General features: G+C 46.2%; 1 pseudogene; it reads right to left on the reverse strand.

Annotated features, from left to right (window-relative positions):
• Positions 1-19535: 19535 nt before the first annotated feature.
• Positions 19536-20012, reverse strand: LOC131421430 (large ribosomal subunit protein eL21-like; annotated as a pseudogene).
• Between the last annotated feature and the right edge of the window lie 3657 nt (positions 20013-23669).

Genomic DNA, 23669 nt, shown 5'->3' on the forward strand with positions numbered 1-23669 from the left:
CCAAATGAGACTGAGAGTGGATTCCACCCCAGGTGACTCTTGAGGTGACTGGGCCCCAGCTGACACCTCGATGGAGACCCTGAGCTGGAGGGCTCACCTAAGCTGCACCCGGGTTCCTGACCCACAGAAGCTACGAGATAATAGATGTTTGCTATTTGGAGTAATTTGTTATGTAACAGGAGAGAGAGAATTCACTACTCTTGTCATGTCTACCTCACAAGTTTTGTTAATCAAGTTAGATGGCGTTTGTGAAGCTGTACATACATGTTAGGCATGAGATAAGGACAAAGAATGATGTAAGAAGATCAGTATCATCTAGTGGTTAAGAGCCCAGACTTTGGAGCCAGATGGCTTGGGTTTGTTTACAGGCTCTGCCCCTTCCCAGCTGTGTGACTTTGGGCAAGTTACTTCATCTCTCTGGGCTTCAGTTTCCTCTGTAAAGTGGAGATAACAAGTCTGTAAGGATTATAATTACTTATAAGGCACTTAGAACAGTGCCTGGCACATAGTTCTTTATGGTGCCAGATAAATGTTATTTTACTAATTATTACTACACTAAAGGATCTCATAATTTCATTAAATATCTAAATCACAGTAGCCAGTTAGAAGCTGTTATTCACAGCTTTTGCTGTGATAGATAATTCTCACTTAACTCTGTGTATACACATGTACATTGATTACCAAGATAATTCACATGGCTGGGTTCCCTGATGTGTTAGAACACCCCCCCACATCACCGGGACCTGGGGTTCCCCAAGAACAACGTGTCACTTGCCTGTTACACAGCAAATACAGCAAACTCAGACATCCAGAAGAGGGAGAGAGGTCTGTCTGCCCGCACTGGCTGGAGAAATAATGTACAATGTCTGGCATTGGTGGAAGGTCCCCTCCAGGCCCATCCTTGGATGGTCTAACACAGAAACCGGACATCCCCTCCTTCCCTCGCTTCCTGAGCCATGGGGAAGAAGAAACCAAATGTGAGTGTTCCATTCTCTAGGGAAGAGGGATGAGGCTGGTGGGGGGCCCAGTGTCTCTGGGGTCCTGGGTTTTGGGAGACCAGGCTCTGCTCCCACTCCCTGTGTGACTGTGGGCAAGTCACCCTCTCTCCCTGGGCCTCAGACTCCGATTCTATAAGGAGGGGTGACCTAAGCGATCACCCTGTGACCCGAAAGGTGGCATGCGTGAGTGATTGGGTGTATGCGCATTGAGGCCAAAGGCTCAATGGATCCTGGCTCTGCCACAAACTAGCTGAGTGACTTCAGGCAAATTAATTCACCTCCCTGTGCCTCAGTTTCCTCATTTGTAAAATGGGCATAATAATAGTACCTGCCTCATAAGGTTGTTGATGGGAACAAATGGGTAAATAGATAGAAAGCATCTAAAGCCGTGTCTGATACACACTCACTAAAGGTTAGCCATGAATACCTCTACTGGGCTCTTCCTATGTTGTGTTTTGGAGACTGGGAAAGAGGTTGAGGTCATTGGGATTCTCGCCGAGTCGATACCTACCCTCTTTTCTGATACGTGCTGTTTCCTCTAGACCTGGAGATGTTGCCATCTGCGGAGCAGCAGGGACTGGGGCCGACTTCAGAGCAGCCACAGAATTAAAGGTCAGAACACGGAAGCTCAGAGAGGGGAAGGACTTGCCCAAGGTCCCACACAAGCCAGTGGCACCCAGCCCACCACTACCCCAGGCTGGAGAACTCTGGAATTCCTTCCCTGCACCCTCTTGGCTTCCGTGGGCTGACCACGGGTTCTCTGCTGGGAACTGACCAATTCTTCATCTTGAAAGACAGGCAAGTGTCCCCATTGGATGGGACATCTGCATGCAGACCTCAGGTAAGGTAGCCCGGGTTCCAGGGAGGAGGAGAAAGCAAGCAGCCAGCTCTCAGTTGCCAACTAAGCGTGGTCTGATTTAGGGAGGTTGGAAGAAAATGTTTTGCTGTTGTCTTCCTCTCCCCAAGGCCGACAGCACCCACACCCCAACCCCCACCCCGGGTATGCAGGACACGGCGGGGGGGTGCACCAGCTTCAGACAGGCCTTTGAATCCCAGCCTCACCACTCAGCATGACCTTGGGCAAGTCGTTTCCCTCTCTGAGCTTCCATTTTGCATCTTTGATTTCATAGTGTTCAGTTGCCTCATTTATAAATGTGAATAATAAGTATTTGACAGTGTTATTTTGGGATTAATATGTGAATAGAAATGGTTAAATATTTTAAACGAAAGAAGTCGGTTACCAAACACCATGATCTCATTTTTATTAAAATAAATATACACATGCCTGTTCCAATGTTACTGCACAGAAAATACCTAAACCATGTACAGGAGGATCAGGGACGCGGTGGAGGCCAGTGATGAAAAGCCTGTGCTAGAACCAGGCTGGGTGTAAACCCCAGTTCCACCCCCACCCAGCTGTGTGGACATGAGTGAGTCACCTGACTTCTCTATCCCTCAGTGTCCTCAGCTGGAAATGGGCGGGAATCATAATAAATACCCACCTACCAAATATGGTGGCCGAGGAAATCCATGTAACATGCACAATCCCACAAGTAGTAGACGCTCAGTAAACACTACTGCTGTCTAGATGGTGCTCATGGATGATTTCCAGGTTTTCATGAGGCTTTTGTGGAATTTCCCAAAGTTTCTACATTGATCGTGTATTCCTTCCACTTCTCTGGGGAGAAATGTTGTGCAAATAGGAGTACAGGGCAAGTGCCTGACACCAAGTGACCTCTGGAGAAACTGGGTGCCCTGCCCCACCCCACCCAGCAAGTCCTTCCCACTGTGACATCCTGGGAGGAAGGCACCGAGGGACGGACCCGGGGTCACCACAGCAGGTCCTGGACATTTGTGTGGCCAGAAAGGTGGCTACCAACACAGACAAAGGAGTGGGGGGCCGGGGTGCATGAGGGATGTGAACTGAGGGAGGAAGAAGGGGGTTCTGACTGAATCCCACCCTGGTATCCTCAGGGAGGTGTGGGTGGGGGCTGTCTGCCTCAGTGGTCTCCAGAGACTGAAGAGAACCAGGTGGACTCTAGCAGATGGGTGTCTGGGTGCTCACTGTCAAGTTAATTCAGTTTTGCTGCTTGTTTGAAAATTTTCGTAATAAGATGTTGGAAAAACTATTAGCCAAGGGGAAGAAAGAGAGAACAAGAATGAGAGAGAGGAAGAGAGAGACCACAGAGACCATCCACGGCCTCAGGCATTTTACAGAATTTAGAGCAACTAAGTGACTTGGATGTCACATGGGCGTCCCTCTTGCTTTCCAGAAGAGGAAACCTTTGCTGGCTCAGGAAACCCAGTCAGGAACAGGGGCAGCACTCCTGTCACAGCACCAAGCTGCCTCGTGTTTTGGGTACAAAACAACCGTGGACTTTTCCCAGGGCGTCCTTCTCATGCAGAACATTCTGTGTGCCTCTGACTCACCCAGATGGAGAAGGCCAGGGTGGGCGGGGCTGAGGGAGCTGTGGGCTGACGCCACAGGGGCGGGTGCTCAAAAAGCCTAAGAGGGGTGGCTGGCCACCAGGGACAGGCCAGCCCTCCTCCGAACAAGCCAGATGTGTGGAAACCCCATCACACGTTCCTTGCAGAAGGATTTATTAGAAAGCCTCTCCAGAAGTGCTGAAGCCAGTCTTTGTCAGTATCGTCATATTTTGGCCCAGCTCTTTCTCAGAATCCTCCTCCCCCGCCAAGCAGCAATCATGATGGAAATAAACCCGTGTGAAGTCATAGAACAGCATGCCCTCGAGTCCTGGACACGCCTGGCTTCACCTCCACTCTGCTTCCTGTCACCTGGTGACATCGGACAGGACACTTGGACTCTCAGCTCCTCGGTTTCCTCGTCTGTAAAATGGCAAATTACCTCCCTGGGCCTCTGGGAAATGAACTAAGATAATACACACAACAGGCTCAGTACAGTGTCTTGTGTGCAGAAAGCACACAATAAATGACAAGTAATGTAGCTGTTTTTGTTGTGCTGTGCTGTTTATTCTGTTCATTAATTCTTAAAGACTCATCCACTTGGCAGCTTTCACAAGGGGCAAGTTACACCCTCTCTAAACTTCAGTTTCCTCCTCTAGAAAATGAGATGAGTAATTCCAATCTCAGAGGTTGTTGTGAGAACTTGGGGTTAATGACACAAAGTGCCGGGCTCATAGCCAGAAAGGGCAGAGAGCTGGTAGCCATGGGGCCAGGCCTCTCCTGCACCCAGGGCAGACATTACCAATTGAGCCCCAATGCTGCCTCAGCATTCTTGTCAATGCAGGAGTGAGGCTGGGAGTGGAGATGAACTTGATTCACCATCCTTAGCATGTGCTCAAAGAAAATGAATTCCCATGATCCTTCTCTATCACCTTTCCTTCCCAAATAACTAACCTCCAGGTGCTGACCTGGTTTGGTGAGTGTTTCAACTGGGAAGAGGCTGTGCTCAAATTGGGCCCCATGAATTATTTAGGGCTCCAAAGACTTGCTGGTACTGTGTCCCCTACCATCCAGAAATTCTTGGGGTTCCAAGAAAAAGCGTTCAGGCTAGAGAAAGACTCCCCAGAGGGTCAGGGTTTCCCGTAACAGTAGGTGCGGGGATGGAGGGTCCCGGAGCTCCGAGTCCCTCACTCTACAATCAGTGACTGAAATTTCTCCTTCAAAGCTTCATACCTTGGCCTTTACACATTTTGAAAATGAAAACACCCTAGGAAGAGGAACTCCATAATCTATTTCAGTTATTTATTACGTTATCAGGAGCTGAGGGCTAGCTTTGAAAGGCCAGAGTATACCAAGGATTGGGGAAAATGATAATGAATGGAATTAGCTCTGAAAACAAAATTTGACTATAGAGTTCTAGAACAAGTGCTGAACTTGAAGGCAGGCAGAACTGAGTTCAAATTCAAGCCAGACCACAATTAGCTGTGTGACCCTGGCCAAGTCCCTTCACCCCTCTGAGCCCTAATTTTCTTCTACATGAAATTGGGATATTAATACTCATTATTTTTTATTATTAAAGCTCCCTCCTTACTTTAAAATCCACTATGAAGTGAGACCACAGATAGAAAAGTGCTTCACAGTAAATTTCCCGCTACAGAGTGGGTGGTTTATTACAAAGACTCAGTTACGACAGAAATTGAATTTCAACTAGCTGAAGCTGTATAAATTTATTGGCTCTTGTAATTAAAAACCAGAGGTGGAATGGCTTCAGACTTAGCTGGATCCAGGAGATGAAACCATATTTTCCTGGCTGTCTCACCATCTTTCACCTCTACTTCACTCTAGGCTGACCTAGTTTTCTCCTACTGCGTATAGTTTCTTCCACGCGGCCAGGGAAGATGGCCACCAGCTGCAATAAATAAATTTCTTCCCGATTTAACAACTCCAGGGCAAAAGAGAATTTTTCCACCCCCACCAATATATATCATCATACCAACCCCAGGGAAAATTCTAGATGGCACTGTGTAGGTCATGGGCCCACCTTGGACCAATGACTATTGTCAGGAAATGAAATACAGGGGATGATCCAGTCTGAGTTCCTTACCTATCCCATAACGAGGGGTGGGTAAGGCGATGGACTTCATGACTGACAGCTCCATGAGCCCTACATGTCTGGGGCACAGGAGGGGCGGGTGTGAACGTTTTGGACAGTCTGAAACCAGAGCTGGCCAGGCTGGGTCTCTGCAGAAGTCCCAGGTTGCCTCATGAGAGAGACAACGTCACAGGAGCTAGGGCTGTCACATGGTCCCTCAAACAGCTGAGGAATAATAAAGGTGGTATCTGCTCTTTGTCCTGGTTTCCATATGCCTACCACACAGAAATGTTGGCTTCCCAGCCTTCCTTGCAGCCAAGGCACTGGCACGTGACCCTGTTCCACCAATCAGACTCAGCCAGGGCGACTAGGATGAGGAAGTGAGAACTGAGGGAAGAAGCTCTGTGTGGTGAGGGCAGCTTTGGGCGCTCGGCTTTAGGATGGAAGTCTTGGTGCAGGAATGTCTAGAAGAGCAGCAGCCGGGGTGGTGTTTTGCTGATCCAGCTATTTCTGTGGCCGTTTCGGGGCACTGATCCTGGAAGCTTAGCCTTGAGCCAGGTCCGCCAGCCCCTCAACCAGTTCTGCGAGTTCACGTCCTTTTGATAAGCTCCTTTTCTCCTTCCTCAGCCAGAGTGTGTTTCTGTAACTTGCAGTGAGGAGCCCTGATCAATGGATACCCTAATTCTCCCTGGCAGGGACCGGATGGGAGCACTCCCCTGGAGGGGCAGGTTTCCCCACTTGCCAGGGAAGACCCAATCGGGATCAGAGGGCAGGGGAACTTCAGGCAGGCCCGGGCAATGCTGTGAAATCGCCTGCTAGCCTAGGCCCAGCTCAGGATCTGGTGCCTAGTTCCTGGGGAGAGGACGGCTGACATGAAGACACAACTGAGTGAGATGGAAAAGCAACATGACTGGATGTACACGGATGACCTAGCTTGACTTATTTATTTATGCATGTACGTATTCATTTTTATTGAAGCAAGATTAACATGTAAAATGTACAATTCAGTGGCATTTAGTATATTCACAATGTTGTTCAACCATCATCTCTATCTAGTTCCAAACATTTTCATCACCCCTAAAGGACACCCTGTACCCACTAAGCAGTCACTCCCCATTTCTCCTTCCCTCTAGTCCCTAGCAACCACTAATCTGCTTTCTTTCACTATGGATTTACTTTTTCTGGATATTTTGCATAAATAGAATCATACAGTATGTGACATTGTGTGTGTGGCTTGTTTCACTTATCATAACGTTTTTGAGGTTCGTCCATGTTGTAGCATATATCAATACTTCATTCCTTTTTATGGTTGCCTAATATTCCATTGTATGGATATACCACTTTTTGTTCATCCATTCATCAGTTGATGGACATTTGGGTTGTCTCCTCCTTTTGGCTATTGTGATAGTGCTGCTGGCCAGGAAGAAGAAGGAGGGAGTGACCCTTGGGTAGGACTGTTGGAGACCAGTGGGGCAGCAGCAATGACCCAGTCCTGAGACGATGACACAGGCAGCATCTTCAGCCTGGAGCAGAGAGACCAACAGAGTCTGGGAGCCTCCTAAGGAGTTCTGGGGGTGATCAAAGGACACGGGACAAGTGCCAGGAGGGAGAAGAGGTCTGTTGTGGTAGCTGAGGAGCACATGTGCGTCTCTGGGAGCTCTGAAGGAGAAATAGTGCATCTGAAGGGAGAATTCCAGTCACTTTGCCAGAGACAGGATAGCACAGTTGTTAAAGTACAGCTTTGGGGGCAGACAGGCCAGGCTGAATCCTGACTCTCACTCACCAGCCACTGAACATTGGGGCATCATTTCATCTTTCCAGGTCTCAGTTCCTCTTTGTATATGGGGCTGATACCCATCCCTCCTTCACATGGTTGTTGTGGGGATTCAGTTAGATGATGTAACTAAAGCAGAATACCAGACACCAGATAATCTCTTACCATACGGCAGTATTATTATTATTACAGTTTGGTTAGTGTTAGTGAGTCTCTGTCCTTCTGTTGCACCCTGAAGCAGGTACAGGGTGTTAAAGTGGTGTAGCAGGTGTGAATCTACTCAGCCCATAAACTTGGGAGCACAAAAATGTCTCTTTCTTCCTTTTTCAGTCTCTGAACGAATATCTTCTCTCAGTGAATTTGGGACTTTCCAGCTCTCCCCCAGGTGGCAGCCAGCCTTTGGAGGGGACTCACAGTGAGCCAAGTCCTGGGAAGCGGTGTCTCACCCCACCTTGCAGGCATCTGCCTGGTCTCCAGTCATGTATCAGTCAGGGTTTAACTGGAGAAACAGAAGCAGTCAGATATAGTAAGAGACTTATTGCAAGTAATTGGTTTATGCAGTTGTGGGAGCTGGCCAGGTAAATCCAAAATCTGTAGGGCAGGCTGTCAGGAAGGCTGGAACTCCCAAGCATGAGCTGAAACTGTCATCCACAAGCAGAATTTCTTCTGAGCAGGAGCTTCAGTTCTGCTCTTAGAGTCCTTCAACTGATTGAATCAGACCCACCCAGATTATCTAGGATAATCTCCCTTACTTAAAGTAAACTAATTATAGTCTAATCACATCCACAAAATACCTTCACAGCAACACCCAGTGTTTGACTGAGTAACGGTGGACTATAGCCTACTCCAATGGACACGTAAAACTGACCATCAGAATCAGTATTCCAGTCTCTGCTGTGCTCCCCACCCTGCCTACTGGGTATCTCAGGCCAGCCGGCCTCCTGACAGCGCAGCACAGTGTGGTGGGAAGAGCGCAGCGTGTAGGGCCAGATAGCCTGGATTTGAATCCTGGTCTGCCATCAGTAGCCGTGGGACCCTGGGCGCGTTACTTCCCCTCCCTGTGCCTGACTGTGCAGTGGGTATAATAACAGTATCCACCTCATATGGTTGTTGTGGGGCTAAATGGGCAAGAACATGTAAAAAGTACTCAGGACAGTGGCTGACACAGAAGGTTCGGTAAATGTTCTCTATCCTGCTCTCGCCCCATGTTGGACGCAGGAACCCTGGGGTCTTCTGGCATCCTCGAGATGGCTGCTCTCAGATCTCCAGCTTTAAGAGGGGGCTGTATCATTTCCCTGTCCTAAGCGCATCACAAGGCAAGCCCAGTGGCCTGGAGAAGGGACAGTTAAGCACGTGGCCAGCCCACTCCAAACCTGTCCTGGCAGTGCGCGCGCGCCCCCCAGAGGCAGTAGAGGAAATAACAGGAAATAATCGTTAGGGACCCTGGCCACTTTGCTGTGGGACAGAGAGGAACACAAAGGGACGAGGTTTTCATCTCCCTCTCACTTCAGAAGAGACTTCTGAAGGCACCTCCTGGGCCACCACGGCGTTCTGCACAGAGGTGGGGGCCCAGCACGGCTTCCCCGGGCGGGAGGCGCCTGCAGCCCGCCCGCCTCCAGGGGGCGCCACGGAGCTGCGGCTGCGCTGGGCGGGCGAGCCGCGCTGCCCAGGCTCCGGCGCGTGCCTTGCGCGGTCTGGACCCTCCTAGGGAATCACTGCGCTTCCTGTAATGAGATGGGTGGGGACCTCGGGAGTGTGTGATTCAGGGTATTACTGTGGTGGTGACTTCATTTGCTTGGGGGACACCAGTCACGTGACCCTGTCTCGTTCCCCAGGGGGGCTGGGAGTTCCTTGGAGCCAGGCTCGTGGTGTCTCCGCCTCCCTCGCGTTAGTCCCTGAATAAGCACGTGTTTAGATTGGGTTGGCCTTGTCTGCCTTTCCCCTGATGGAGCTGAGGGAGCTTTATTGAGCCTCTGCAGACACTGTGGGATGCCTGATTGGAAGGCAGCCCTTGTGAGGACGCAGGGGCCTTTGGTTAAAGGACCCCGCTGTTACATTACCCGGGGATCCCGCAGCCTGGACTTCTGCTAGTGAGGCGGAATTATGTCGCGGTGACTGACACTGGCCAGAGCAGGCTAAGGGAAAGGAGAGGATCAGGGTAAAAAGTGACACCTCATGGGGCTTTGTTAAAAATTTCTCCTCCTTTGCTAACTCCTCAGCCGGGGTTTCTGGACCAAGCTGGTGCCCTCAGACTCCAGGCCTGCCCCTGTCCCCCGACACTACAGGCCTCTCAATAAGTTCATCAAGACTTCATGCAAATCAGGCCCGGAAGGCCCCCTCCGTGCGTGAAGAGAGGCAGGCTGGGGTCTGGGAAGGAGCTTGCGCTTTGGAAACAAGCAGACCTGAGACCAGGGCTGGAATCTTGTTTCTGACCCTGGCTAGTTCTTAAGTTCTATGAGCCTCGGTTTCCTCCTCTACAAAATGGGCATCATAATACCTACTTCTTAGAATTAAAGAAGATGCATGTGAAATGCCTAACACAGAACCTGTCATGTAGCACACGGCCAATAAATATTTGTTGAATAGATGAGTAATTTATTTATATAAAAATAGGTATTTAATTCATAATATATTTATTTATATATAAATTAAGTAATTAATATTGTAGATAAGTAGAATCTCAATGTCACAGACCCATAGAACTGGAAGCACCTTAGAGATCATGGCCCAACTCCTTCATACGAGATGTTGAGGGCCTTCCCAGATTCATTTCTGTGGCAGAGTGGTTAAGAATGTGGACAATGGAGTTAAACCACTTGTTAAAACTCTAGCTGAGACACTGAGTAGATGTGTGATCTTGGGCAAGTTGATTCATCTCTCTTTGCCTCAGCGTCCTCGTCTATAAAATGGGGATAATGGTGTCTACTTCATAGGTTGCTGCAAAGGTTAATGAGAGAATACCTGAAAAGCATTTAAGGCAGCACACAGTAAGGCTCAGCGAATATCAGCTGTTTATCAGTTACTATCAAGGATTGCACCAGACACAAAGGATCTCATCCAGAGAGGAGTGGTTTCCAAAAACATTTTTCAAAACAAAAATTTATGTAGATGTCAAATCATTCATTCATTCATTTGTTCAACAAAGAAATATTGAGTGTCTGCTCTGGTCCAGGCCTCATCTAGGTGTTGAGGATACAGACTTCAAGCATCTCTGCTATCAAAAAGCATATGTGTTATTGAAGAGAAGCATAAAATATACAAACAAACAAACAAAAATAAATCTATCAGACACCCAGTGGTGACAAGGGCTAAACCAAAGAATAAAGCTGGGTAAGGGAGTTACAGAGAGATGCGAGGAAGACATTTGTATATGGGGTTAGGGAAGTCCTCTCTGATAGGAGACATTGGAGCAGAGACCTGAATCCAGGAGGAGAGTGAGCCATGTGGATATCCAGGGAAATAGCAATCCAGACAGAGGGAATAGCCAGTGCAAAGGCCCTGAGGTAGGAGTGTGCTTAGCATGGCCAAGAGTCAGCAAGAAGAGCAGCATGATTGGAGGACAATGAGCAAGGGAGCGAGTGGTAGAAGATGAAGTCAGAGAGGTAGCAGAGGATGGTGAGAAGTGTTGGATTGTGGAAATATTTTAAATGTGGAGCTGATAGGATTTGCTGCTGGATTTAAGGGCTCCAAGATTTTTGGCCTAGGCACCTGGAAGAATGGTGCTGTTACTTATCAAGATGGGAAGACTGTAAGGAGCAGGTTTGGGTTGGGGGAAATCAGGAGTCTATTTGGGGACACATTAAGCTTGATGTGCATTAGACAGAGCAGCCGAGACTAAGAGGAATATAGATGAAAGTGGTGCTCTCTGTGGTGGGAGCAAGGGGTGGGTGAGGGTAAGCGGATAATCAACAAGTCTCAGCATTTCTACTTCTGGAATGTTCCTTGCAAAAATCCTTTCCTCTCCCATCCCCATTGCCACTTCCATTCCCTCCTCGTCACGCCTCGCTCCTTGACTGGGGCATCTGCCTGCAACCTGGTTCCACTCTAGTGTGGCTTCCACACTGCTTTTAGAAGGATCTTTCTAGAGCAAATTCTCTCCTCTTGTTCAAATCTGCCACTGACTTCTCTTTGCCTGCAGCAATAGTTCTCAAACGTTTTAGTCTTAGGACTTCTTTGCAGTCTTAACAGTTATTGAGAACCCCAAACAACTTTTGTTTATGTGGTTTATATCTATCAACATTTACCATATTAGAAGCGAAAAGTGAGAATATTTTAAATATTTATTTAGTAATTAAAAAGTGAAAATAATAAACCCATTACATGTGAATATTTTTGTGAAAAATAGCTAAATTTTCCAAAACAAAAATAATCAGTAAGTGATGTGGCATCGTTTTACAGTTTTGCCAATCTTTTTGTTGTCTGGCTTAAATAAGAAATAGCTCGACTCACATCTTTGCTTCCACAATCAAGCTGTTGCAGTACATTGTTTCGGGGAAGTTTGTGAAGAAAATCAGACCTCACACAAATATGTACTTGGGAAAAGGAAGAGTATTTTAATAGCCCTTCCAGATAGTGTGAATATTCTTTAATACTACACCAAAACTCAACAAGTGGTAGTTTCTTAAAGGTTAGCTGCAATGTGGAATCTGAAACCATATCAATGAACTTTTCTGACTCTGTTACGTTAAAATCCATTGATCTATCTTGCGTTTTCAGTAGATCTTTTATCCATGCTTGATTTTGTAACATCATGCGTTGGTCCTGTGAAAAATATTGGGTCACTGACTTATGCAAATCTTTGAAACATTGACACATTTCATTACGATAATGAAAAATCTCATTAGTTAATATCACCACTGATATCACCATTGACCTCATCAGAAAATTCTTTTAGTATTGGGAAGCTGTCAAATCCATGATGTGAAATTTCCAACATTTTAATTTTTGCTCAAAAGCTTGAATTTTGTCATTGGCAACAAACACTGTCAGTTGTTTTCCCCTGAAGTGACAGGCTCACTACATCCATTTTTGAGAAAATGCCTGCCAAATACCCAAATCTGAATCATCATAATTTTGGCAGTTGTTCTTTCAAGTGAGAATGATGTTCCGTGAAAAATGGCTGGTTTCACCTGCAACTCAAACAATGGCACAAGGACTTTTCCTAGAGGTAACCATGGTAACTTGATATTGAACAGAATTGCTTTAGACATCTACCCCGTTCCAGCATACAGAATATTAGAAAGTCATGTACTTAAGGGCCAACTCTTTATTTTTTGTTTCATTCCCAAATTTATATATGTTTTTTTCACAAGAAAACATTTCTTTATTTTTTTATGTTTTTTATTCCCAGTAACTTGATTGAGATAATAATGGTTTATAACATTGTGAAAATTCAGGTGTACATTATCGTTTATCATTTCCGGAGTAGACTTCATCGTGGTCATCCCAAGTAATCCAATTGTTGTCGGTCACAAGGGTCAAGTCTTAATAAAAATAATAATTTTACTGTTTTGTCAAGGAGATTCTTAAGTAAAGCAAGCTTTCTTTCTTGTAAACTGTGAGTGAAGCATATAACAACTACCTGTACAGTTTAGGCCCTTGATTCCCGCTAAGGTGCCAAGAGTTTTACTCAACCTTGCTTTTGCATCATTGCCTATGTCAACAAAGTTTTGAAAAGCAAATAGTGTGTTAGCGTTACTGTGATAATGCTTTTGACCTCTTGGACTCCTTGAAAGGTTTGGGGACCACACTTTAAGAAATGCTGTGTTACAGGGTGAGACCCCAACTTCTTGGTGTGGTCCAGATGGCTCTCCATGATCTGCCTTTGCCAACCTCCTCAGCCCCATCTCTCATACCATTCCTTCCATACTGAAGTTCATTCTTCAGCTGGAAAGAATGGATTCATCCTGTGGGGAAAGAGAACTGGCTCCAGAACCCAGACCAAGCTGCCTAGCTGCTCATTTTCTGCAGGAACAGGGAACAGTGACATTCTTTCATGCTTCAGACTTCTGGGCCTTTGCTTGAGCTGTTCACTCTGCCCAGAACTCCCTTTCCTTTCTGGGGAGCTCTAGTCATTCTTCAAGGTCCAGCTCAAACATCACCTCCTCTGTGAAGCCTTCCCTCTCCCTCCAGTCTATACCCACCGGACTTTGTACAAACTTCATTTTTAGAACTTAATACATTGTACAGGTTCACACGGCCTTATCAACGACTCAGAAATCCCCAAACTGAAAACTGGACTTTGGTTTGTTAAATCATCTGTTTTTAAAACCTGCTCTGGATCAATGTGAGGCTATTTATAGTCCTTTTTTTTTTTTTTTTAACCCTATCAAATGTGAATATCCATTCATTTCACTGCAGCAACATAAATGTGTTTGAACCTCAGGTGTTGCCGCAGGCCCCACCGGAATGCTATGAGAATAATGGTATATGCCCCATATTCTCTTTCTAAAATCTGATAAGTTCTGAAATCCAAAACCCATTTGACCTCCAAGGGTTTAGGATGAGGGATTGTGGACTTGTATCATGTTCCATTGAGTATGTCCACCTCTTCTGCTTAACCGATATCCGTGAAGACAGGTCACCATGTCCTAAACAGCTTCCAGCAGAATGCCTCATGTGTGGTCACATGCAGCCAAGTCTGCGGAATAATAATCTATTGAATTTATGATTTTCCATAACTCTATGAAGAACTCCCATGCCAAATTTTAAGGAGCAGATTGAATCTCAGAATTTTAGGGTAGCGTTCAGGTTACAACAACAGATTGGATACATGCGTCTAATTTTGCTCCTTCCTGAAACCCCACTAGGACTTCTGGAAGAGAGATTTTTAAAAAAATAAATAAACCCACAATGTTGAGAAAACAGGATGGGAAACCACAGCCACAAGAGGAGAAGGACAGTGGTAACTAATTTGGCAGGCCTGGGAAAGCCAAGAGAAGCCCGGTGGGAAGGGCTGAGCACAAACCCAGTTGACACAGCAGACTTAGCCCAAGACAAAGAAACCGGCAGCACCAGGCCCCTCCGGGAGTGAAGGCGGGGGGGGGGTGGGTGCTAAAATAAGAAGCACTGGGAGAGCTTTCTAGGAAGCAGTTAGATCCTAGAGCCCCTCTCCCACTCCACACTCCCCCACACTCCCCTGCACCTGATCCTCCCCCACGCTGGAAGAAGTCTGGAAGATTACTTCAGCAGAGGGTAAAACAGAGCTTCTCTGGATTGTGGTGTGCCCGGTACAGTGAGGACATGGGTATTGCACAGAAAATGAGGGATAAAGGAACAAATGTATTTTAATGCTGAATGTGGAAACACCACACCCCCACTGCCCCAACCCTCACCCCTCAGGTTGGTTTCTTGAGCTCTGGCCACTAAACCCTTCCCCTCCAGAGACGGGTTTGGAAGACATCTAGCTTCAAGTAAAGACTTAAAAGCACTGACATACTGGGTTTCCCAACAAATATTCCCCCAGATCACTCTGCTGTGAAGCTCTAAGTGGACAGTCCCCATGCGCTCAAAGCTTCCAGTTAGCTTTTTAGTATTTCATTGACAATAGAGCTAAGGAATAGCTCACATCTGAGAAAAACCTTGAACATGGAAGACAGAGACCAAAACAAACAGGATAAAAGCAACCTGGAATGAACAGGTGCAGGGAGTTTTTTAAAAAACATTGTGTCTTCAGAGAGAAAAGAAAACATTGCATTCCTGAACTGGAACCTAAATGGGATACCTTTAGAAAACATTCAAAGATTTAGAAAGAGCTTTAGAAATTAAAGATATGATGGTTAGAATAAGGAGACACTTTAGAAATTAGAGCAAAAAGACAAAGAAATTGAAGACAGGAAAGAAGAAAAATAAATGGAAGTCCAGATCAGGAGATCCAACATCAGAATAGTAGGAGTTCCAGAAGAAGAGAACAGAGAAGATGGAGGGGAGGAAATTGTTCATGAAAACCTTAAGAAATTCTGCAGAATGCAAGTTTCCAAACTGAAAGGGCCAAGTGCCCCATGATGGATGAAAATAGACCCAAATAAAGGTGCACTGAAATTTCAGAACAGTGAGGGAAAAAAAGGAAAACACTACTATCTTCCAGAGAGAAAAAAACAATTAGAATAGCTTCAAACTTCTCATAGCAACACCGAGGGCTAGAAGATGACCCAGTGCCTTCACAAGTCTGAATGAAAATCATCTTTAATCTAGAACTCTAGTCTCAGTCAAGCTGTCAACTGGGTATGAAGTTTTCACAAAAACATTCTCAGGTATTCCAAGATCCCAAATACTTTCCTGTGTAGCCTTTCTCAGCAAGCTACTAAAGGTGAAGCTCCAGTAAAACAAACAGGGACAGTCACTAAGTAAGAAGATGTGGGTTCAGTAAACTGGAAATCTAGTACAGAGCGATAGTCGTTCTCCAGACTCAGAGAGCAACCAGTTCAACCAGTCCAGAGAGTCCTGGGACTCAGCATATAGACAGACGTGTTTTGGGTATTATCACCAGGATCCCAGCTCGGAGAAGAGAATGCCCAGATAGGCAGAGCTCTGATTCTTTTCTAGATCTGACTTGCCTTGACCAGGTGCTGGTGGAGGTTTTGCTCTCCCAACGGTGCCCTGCAATTGTTTCATCTCCATATAAGTGTGCAGCTTTGACCCATTCCTGAGACCTAGACTGAGGTCACGGAGCAAAAACAAAAGCAACGCAGAGTGGCCCTTTCCCCATGAACGTACCTCTGCCATGCAGTACATGGTTCACCCTGCAGCCCTTTCAGATGCCCTGACAACACTCACCGACTTTCCTGGAAGCAGCCCTTGTAAACAGCTGGAGGCACACTGCCATCCCACACTCTGTCCAGTTCGCTTTCTCCTGGGAGACTTCATCTATTAGTAGTGATATTGCCCCTTCCTTACAAAGGCTTAAACTTGCTTCTCAGTGTTCCAAAATGAAACAATGTACTGTTTATGGATACACGCATATCCATGTGCAGATGGCAAAACTGCAAAGAAGTGGGAGGGAATACTTAAAATTCAGACTAGGGCTGCCTTTGTGAGGAGAGTGATGCTACTTTGGAGGGGCTCACAGCAGAATTTTTAAGCTTTCAGAAACAATCTTCTTTCTTAACCACTTTCTTGAAATGGCACACACATAATTATAGATTCTTATATATTTGTAATTCGATTCACAATAAAATTTTTAAATTTAGGATAAATGAGGAGATTTTAAATGGCAACTCAGACATATCAGATATTGGATTTGTGGGTTTATTTCTCAATTAGGCCAAACTTGTATCACCCTACTTAATACCACAAGCTGCCCCTCCCCTCCCACAAGCTACCACCCTTCCCCTGCATCCATCACCTGACCCCATCCTCAGACCCTCCCAGTCCCTCTTATCCCTCTCTACTTTTTCTTTTTTTCATGGTATTTATTAGCTTCTTACATCCTCTAGAATAGTGGGTCACAAAATATTGGGTTCTGAGACCCCTTTTACACTCTTGAATATAGCTCTTAAATAAGACTTCAAAAAACTTGTTATGTGGGTTGTATCTATTGACATTTACCATATTTGAAATTAAAACTGAGAAATTTTCAAAACACAAGGATCGCAAGCACACATTCTATAAGCCGACAGGCATCACTTAGCCTTTGGAAAACTCCACTGTTCACTCATGAGAGATGAGAGGGAAAAGGGTAAAAAACATTTGGTAATGTTGTGAAAATATTTTTGACCTTGAGGACCCCTGGACAGGGCCTCAGGAGCTTCCAGGAGTACCCAGAACTCTGCTTTGAGAACCACTGTTTAGAACGATGCCCAGCACATAGTCGGCGCTACTCGACAAACATGTACTTAGTGTCTGCTACACAGAAAGACTCTGCTGAGTGCTACTGGTGACACAAAATAGGAAAGACCCCATCCCTCCCTTTGAATCACATCTCCCAGAAGCCCTTCAGCCTGATTCTGTTTCTCGAGAAACGCTTTCAGGGCAGCAGTCCTGGTGTTAGGCCAAGAAGAGTCCACAGCCAGCCCACACTGTTGACCAGTCTGCAGGGCATTATGACACAGGTGGGTGTTTCTCACAAAGACTGGTCACTGCCTTAGAAATGGTGAGAGATGAGTACATATGGCTCCCCTCTGAGCAGAGCCAAAGAAATCAGTGAGAGGAGGAGAGATGGCTCGGGTCCAAGAATCATGTGATCTTGAGGGGGTCACTTTCCAAGTCAGTTTCTTCCTCTGCTAATGGGAGCTATGCAACTAGTCCCTAGGTCATGGCGAAGAGTGCTTCCAGCATTAACATTCTGCGATTCTACTAATGTCAATGCAACATTTCTGGATTCTGAGCACTTCGTCATGAGTTATCTGTCTGATTAGTGTATGAACCCAGCTGAGCCACCTGTGGAAATTAGGCTGCTTTGGAGACATTTGATCTCCTGCCCAGAAAACCCTAGGGCCACTGGAGTCATTTGGGATAGTGGAGCAATAAAGAAAACAAACTGGAATCCCATCACATGATGTAACAAAGAAAACCAAGCCTACCATACATTTCATCTGGAACCCAATTTTGGCTGAGCCAAATGATGACAATTTAAGTCTTAGATGGACTCCAGTGAGAAGAGCTGGTCTGATTAATTCCCATAAATCTTGTTTTATTCATTCATTCATTCAACAAATATTATTGAGCAGCTATTATTTGTCATTCGTTATGTGAGATACTGAGAATACCATTATGAATACAAGGCACTTATGATGCATTTTATTTTAAATGCACTTAAAATGCACTTGAAGGCTTATTTAAATTTTCCAAATAATTAACTGCCAACATTTTAAATATCTGTAGATATCATGTAAAAATCCAAACTTCCAGAATTACATGAAAATTAGTTTGCCATTACCCCCCACTTGCCATCACTTGCTACAGACATGTGCCTTCTCTGCCTGGCCCCTGTGGGCACTTGAATTTGTCGCCCCTGATGTGCAGTCAGAGGGGAAGATAGACATGTTAATAAGTAACAATATGCTAAATACTTCACTGGAACTGTTGCAAAGTGCTAAGAGAGCATGCTTAGCACATCTACTGTGTGTCCTACACTTTCCTAAAGGCTAGAGGGGAGGAGAGAGAGAAGGAGAGAGAGAGATTCCAGCTCCCTTGGAGCCCCTGTTTAGGCAGGAGGCAGAGAGCTGATGTCGAATTCCAGTACAATGTGGTGGATGTGCTACAGTGCCACAGTGGGGTCTTGAAGGAGCATTCATCTCACCGAGGTTGGGAGTGGGTGCAGATTCCAGAGTCACAGCAGTGTGGAGAGAGGATAAGCTAAAATAGACAGGGGGTGAGGAGGGGTTGTGAGGGAGATCAAGCTGGGAGCCCACCCTCTTTGTACTGAGTCTTCGAAGCACAGGACTCAGTGTGGCCTGCCTGTAATAAATGTGGATCACCTGAAGGCGAGTGTCATTATCAACACCCTCCTAGTTTTAGCTCCTCAAGCCAGTACTCTCTTTAGGGCCTTCCTGTATGCTCTCTCTGTGTGGAACGTTCTTCCCCCGTATCTTTCCAGGCCTGGCACGTTCTTGTTATTCAGCTCTTAGCTTAAAAGTGACCCTCAGAGAAGCCTTGAAAAATGAAATGAAATGAAGTTAAATGAAAAATGGTCACCCACTGCCCTTCAATCCCATTACCCTCTTCTGATTAGCACCTATCACCACCTAACATTTGTATTGCTTATTTTTCCTCTCTCGTCAACAGAAAATAAGTTCTATGAGAGCAGGGACCTGATCTGTCTTCACTGTCATACTCCCTGAGCCTCCAACAATCCCGCCACTTAGGAACCGCTCAACTTTGTTGAATGTGAATGAACGGTGTATGAGGCATGACGATGGATACAAAGGGACATTGAGAAATCCTAAATTACAGGCTGGGAAGAAAGAGAGGCACCAAGAGGTCTAAGGGGGAGACGGGCTGACACCAGTAGTGATGGCCACAAAGTCAAGGTGGTTTGACAAGCAGCCAGAAGCCTCCCCAGTGCTGGGGGAGCTGGCACTAGATGGCCAGAGGCATCAGTGCCTAGAGGAGACTCCTCTCCGAGCCTCAGTTTCCTCATCCACAAAATAGGGATGGTAATGATACCAACCTCACACGGTTATTTTGAGAATTAAATAGTGAGGTTCAGTATAGGAAAGTGCGTAGTATATAAATGTTAGTTATTTTATTTATTTATTTTTTGCAGTCCAGAGGTCTGTTATTTATTTATTTATTTATCTATCTATAACTATGATGCCATGAATTCATAGGGAAAGGGTTGCAGCAGCTCAGGCTCCTTTCCATTGGTTCTCACAAAGTCTGCTTCTCTGGGAGGAGCAGGCTGGTGCTTCAGTTGATCCAAGTACTTTCTCTTTGGCTTCCTTCTTTTTCTGATCATTTTCCTTCACACATTTCAGGGAGCTATCTCGGCTCTTAGAGTGCTGAATATGCTCAAAATGTACACTAATTCTCTTGGCAAGACTCTTGCCCTTCACTTGTTTGATGCCAGCAGCATGCTGGGTAACATTGTGGACTCTTCCTGTTTTGCATGGTAACATTTGTTGGGCATTCCTTTTTGAACAGCGCCCATTCCCTGGTTGTCTACAGCATCACCTTTCTTGTAGATTCGTGTATATTTGGCCAAAGGAACAACTCCATGTTTTCTAAAAGGCCTAGAGACCACACAGAGGGTCCCTCTCCTCTTTCCCCTTGTGTTGGTCATTTTGGCAAATTGACCAATTTGGCAAATTGAAGGTGGAGGTTCCGGCTGAAAGGAAGGTGTTAGTTATTGATTAAGATTAATTTTGCATCCACACTGTCTGTTTTGTGCTGTGAATCTGAGCAGGCAGAAGAAGAACTGCTGGAGAACGATGAGAGATTAGGAAATAGGTCTTTGATAGGAGAATCTTCCATGCTTCTTGTAGTTGAGTTTCTTCAAAACACACCCTGATCCAGGAATTGAAGTGCAATGGTTTATTTGGGTCGTGGTCCCAGGAAGCACAGTGAGGCAGTGGAGAAGGAAGACAGGGAAGAAAGAAAAGAGAGGAAAAGGTACATTTATGAGCCAGTTACCATTGTGGGCAACTGGGGTTCATTCCCATTGTGGGTCCTCTGAGAGATGGTGTAGAAATACGTCATAATTGTCCCACTAAGAGGTGAGGAAGATGGGAACTTTATACACCAACTTCTACCCCTCCTTGGTTAAGTGTGCTCTTGGGGGTGCTCCTGGAACCCTTGGCTCCATGGGCCAAGCATGCTCCTGCAGCCAGAGAAAGCCCTTCTGGCAGGTGTCCGAGTTAGGAAGCAGGTGACATGTGTGGAATGTGTGGGAACCCATGGGTGACTTCCACCGTAGGCCAAGGGGATATGCGTATGGCAATAACAGCATCTGCTACTTCTCCTTTGGCCTTTGGGTACAGATTGGGAAAAGTGAATCCCACATCTTCATTTCCCCCCTGGGAGAAGGAGTGTAGTAAATTGTATTATTATTTCAAAATATTCACTGTCTCTCCCTTCCGGAGGATTAGACATCCCCACCCCATCGAAGGCAGGCTTGGCCATGTAACTTGCTTTAGCCAATAGAATGAGAGGAGAATAGAGGTGTGCCCCTTCCATCATGTGGTCCACCACCCTCCACCCTTTCCTTCTGCCACAGACCAGTAATGACCAGGATATGGACCAATCCCTCCGCCTGCGTCCCAGAGTGAAGACGGCATACAGCCAACCCACAACAGATATGTGAACAAGAAATCTTTGTGGTTGTAAGCCACTGAGAATTTAGAGGTGTTTGTTCTTGCCACGGACCCTAGCCAAAGCTAACTGACAGAGGAGTGACTTATCTGATTGGTGATTTGGGAAGAAGAAGTAGACATGGCTGGGCTCAGCTCCTTCCTTACTCTTTCTTCAAGTCGGCTTGACTCTGAGAGGGGGATTTCTGCTTAGCTTTCTGCCGTGCAGGAGGGACCCTATCCCTGCTGGGGGCAGCTTGTGGCTCTCCAGCTAGGCCAGTGGCTCAGTGGTTGAGTCTGTGTAATTCAAGAACGGAGGTTCACGCCACATCCCTTTGGCTGCACGCTCAAACCTAGCGTTTATCAGTAATAAATCAAACATTTTTATGTCCTCTCTATGCCTTTGGTGTCTGTCTCTACATCGGATCCTGACTCGATAGGGAAGAGAAGTGCTATTTATTGAGCCCCTTCAAACCCCAAACGTCTTTCTGCATGATTCCAAGTCCTCGGGATAGAATGTTTTTTTCCAACTCATTGACTTCGGCCAACCTCTCTTCGTGGCATTTTCCACGCTCAGCTTCATTTTGTATGTTAATATCAATAATAAACATGAATTGTAACCTTACCTTTGTGTGTTGGTGAGCATGTAGAGTGCAAAATTCCAGGGGGTTCTGGCTGATAAGTGCTGTTTTAAGTCACAAAGGTGAGAATGGGGAAGGATGCATGCCTTCTGGAAAATTATTTCCATCTCATCTTCTCACCATTTCCTACTATCTTTTCTTCTTCTCTTTTCTTCATCTCTACCTCCTTTGCTCTTCCACATAAAGCCTAAAATAGTAAATGTCTCGGGTTTAATCAGGGTTGATAGGTTAACGGATTTTTCATTCATGCAATCATTACGTATTAAGCATCTCAATATGCCAGGTATTATGTCAGGCTGGTTGAAAGAAGAGATTGGAGATGTCATTCTTCTTTTCTTTCCCATCACTCTCCTTCAACATCAAGCTTTGAATATTGTCCAAAGTTAATGCTTAGTATTTTCTTAGAATTGGTGTCATTTAATGCACCTTCAATCTCATAGATTTTAATCAAAATGGTCAAGGTTCTGATTCCCAATATCTGATCTTTTATTTGTTGATGATGAGGAAGAACAGTATTTAGGTATTTTACTGGTCAGAGTAAGTCACGTAAACTGCTGTAAAACACACCCCCACAAACCTAAACCTCAGTGGTTCACACAATGAAGATTCATTTCCTGCTCACATCACAGTCTGTTGCCTGTGTGCGGGGCAGCTTCCTACCCATCTCTCCTCCAGCTGATGACTCAGGCATCCAGGCCCCTTTCCGCTTGTGAGGTTACTGTTTTTAGCTCACGGTCTCCACAGCTGCTGTTAGGAGGAAAGAGACGGCTAGAGGATGGGCAGGGATGTTTTTAGGGGCCAGGCCTGAAAGTGCCCTCTATCACTTTTACCCATATTCCATTGGTCAGAACGTTGTCACACGTCCCCATCCTGACTGCGAAGGAAGCTGAGAACTGTCTCCCTGTGTTCGCAGGAGGAAGAAACGGTGTAGAGATCGTCTTTGCCACAGAAATATTAACTTATGTTCTGTCTTCCTCCCTTTCCCAGGTATCTTCCAGAATTCCCACCCTCCCTTCCCCTCAGGAATAAAGCTGTTACAGTGAAAATGCAAAGAGAAAGGAGAGTCAGGACTCAGCTTGTGAATTTCAAAATAGACTTTTGAAACTCGCTGGCTTGAGAGAACAGTCTCTGCGTTTTGAAAGCCTGGTATTTTTGACTCCCAAAGTCTAAACTCTGCATGACTCTGGTCATGAAATCTACACCCTACAAAATTTAGAGATTTTTCCCAGAAGCAGAATCAGCTGGGACCAGTCTCACACACCCCCCCCCCCCCCCCGCCACCCAGGAAAGGCAGACGTGGCAAGGGCTGAGGAGAGAGCGAGAGGCAAGCCACAGAGAACAACAGAGCTGCAGCCTCCAGTGGGTCTCTGGAGGACCCCTGCCTCCTGCCTCCTCCTAGTTGGAGCCTCTGGGAGGAGAGAGGGAGAAACAGAGCTCCAGGTGGGAGGGGCATCTGGACTGAGAGGTGGCTGAGCCTCACCTCCCGTCGGAGGCCCTGGAGGGGGCACATTTGTAGCGTTCCCCTCCAGCAAGCATATGAGGAGTGGGGATGCCTCCTCATGTGTCTACACAGCAGGGGCCAAAGGTAGCCTCTTAGAGACTCCAAGGCCCTGCAGCTGTGTAGGAGCAGCCAGGGTTTCCCCATGCCCTTGGCAGAGGTGTGAAGCCAATAAGACAGAGCCTTCCCTGGAGAGGCCCTCATTAAGTTGCACTCTGGGGGGATCAGTGACTGAGGAGCACACAGGGCAGCTCAGTGGAGGCCAGCCAGGATGGATACCGACAGCCAGACAGGGACTCAGAGGAAGATACCCGAGCAGGTGCTAGAAGGGACAAAGAAGACCCAATGCCTTGATGCAACAAAGGTCCAGGAGCTTGTGCCCGGGGCGGAATGCAGGATCAAGATACTTATGTTCTAAAGTTAAACTTTTCTTGTTCCCCCTTCCCCGTGAGATTTATACCCACGCAAACTAAAACACCCTAAAAAGTCCCCAAGGACAGGGTGAGACATGGAAG

Source organism: Diceros bicornis, chromosome 25, assembly GCF_020826845.1.
Source record: "Diceros bicornis minor isolate mBicDic1 chromosome 25, mDicBic1.mat.cur, whole genome shotgun sequence".
Classification (NCBI taxonomy): Eukaryota; Metazoa; Chordata; class Mammalia; order Perissodactyla; family Rhinocerotidae; genus Diceros; species Diceros bicornis.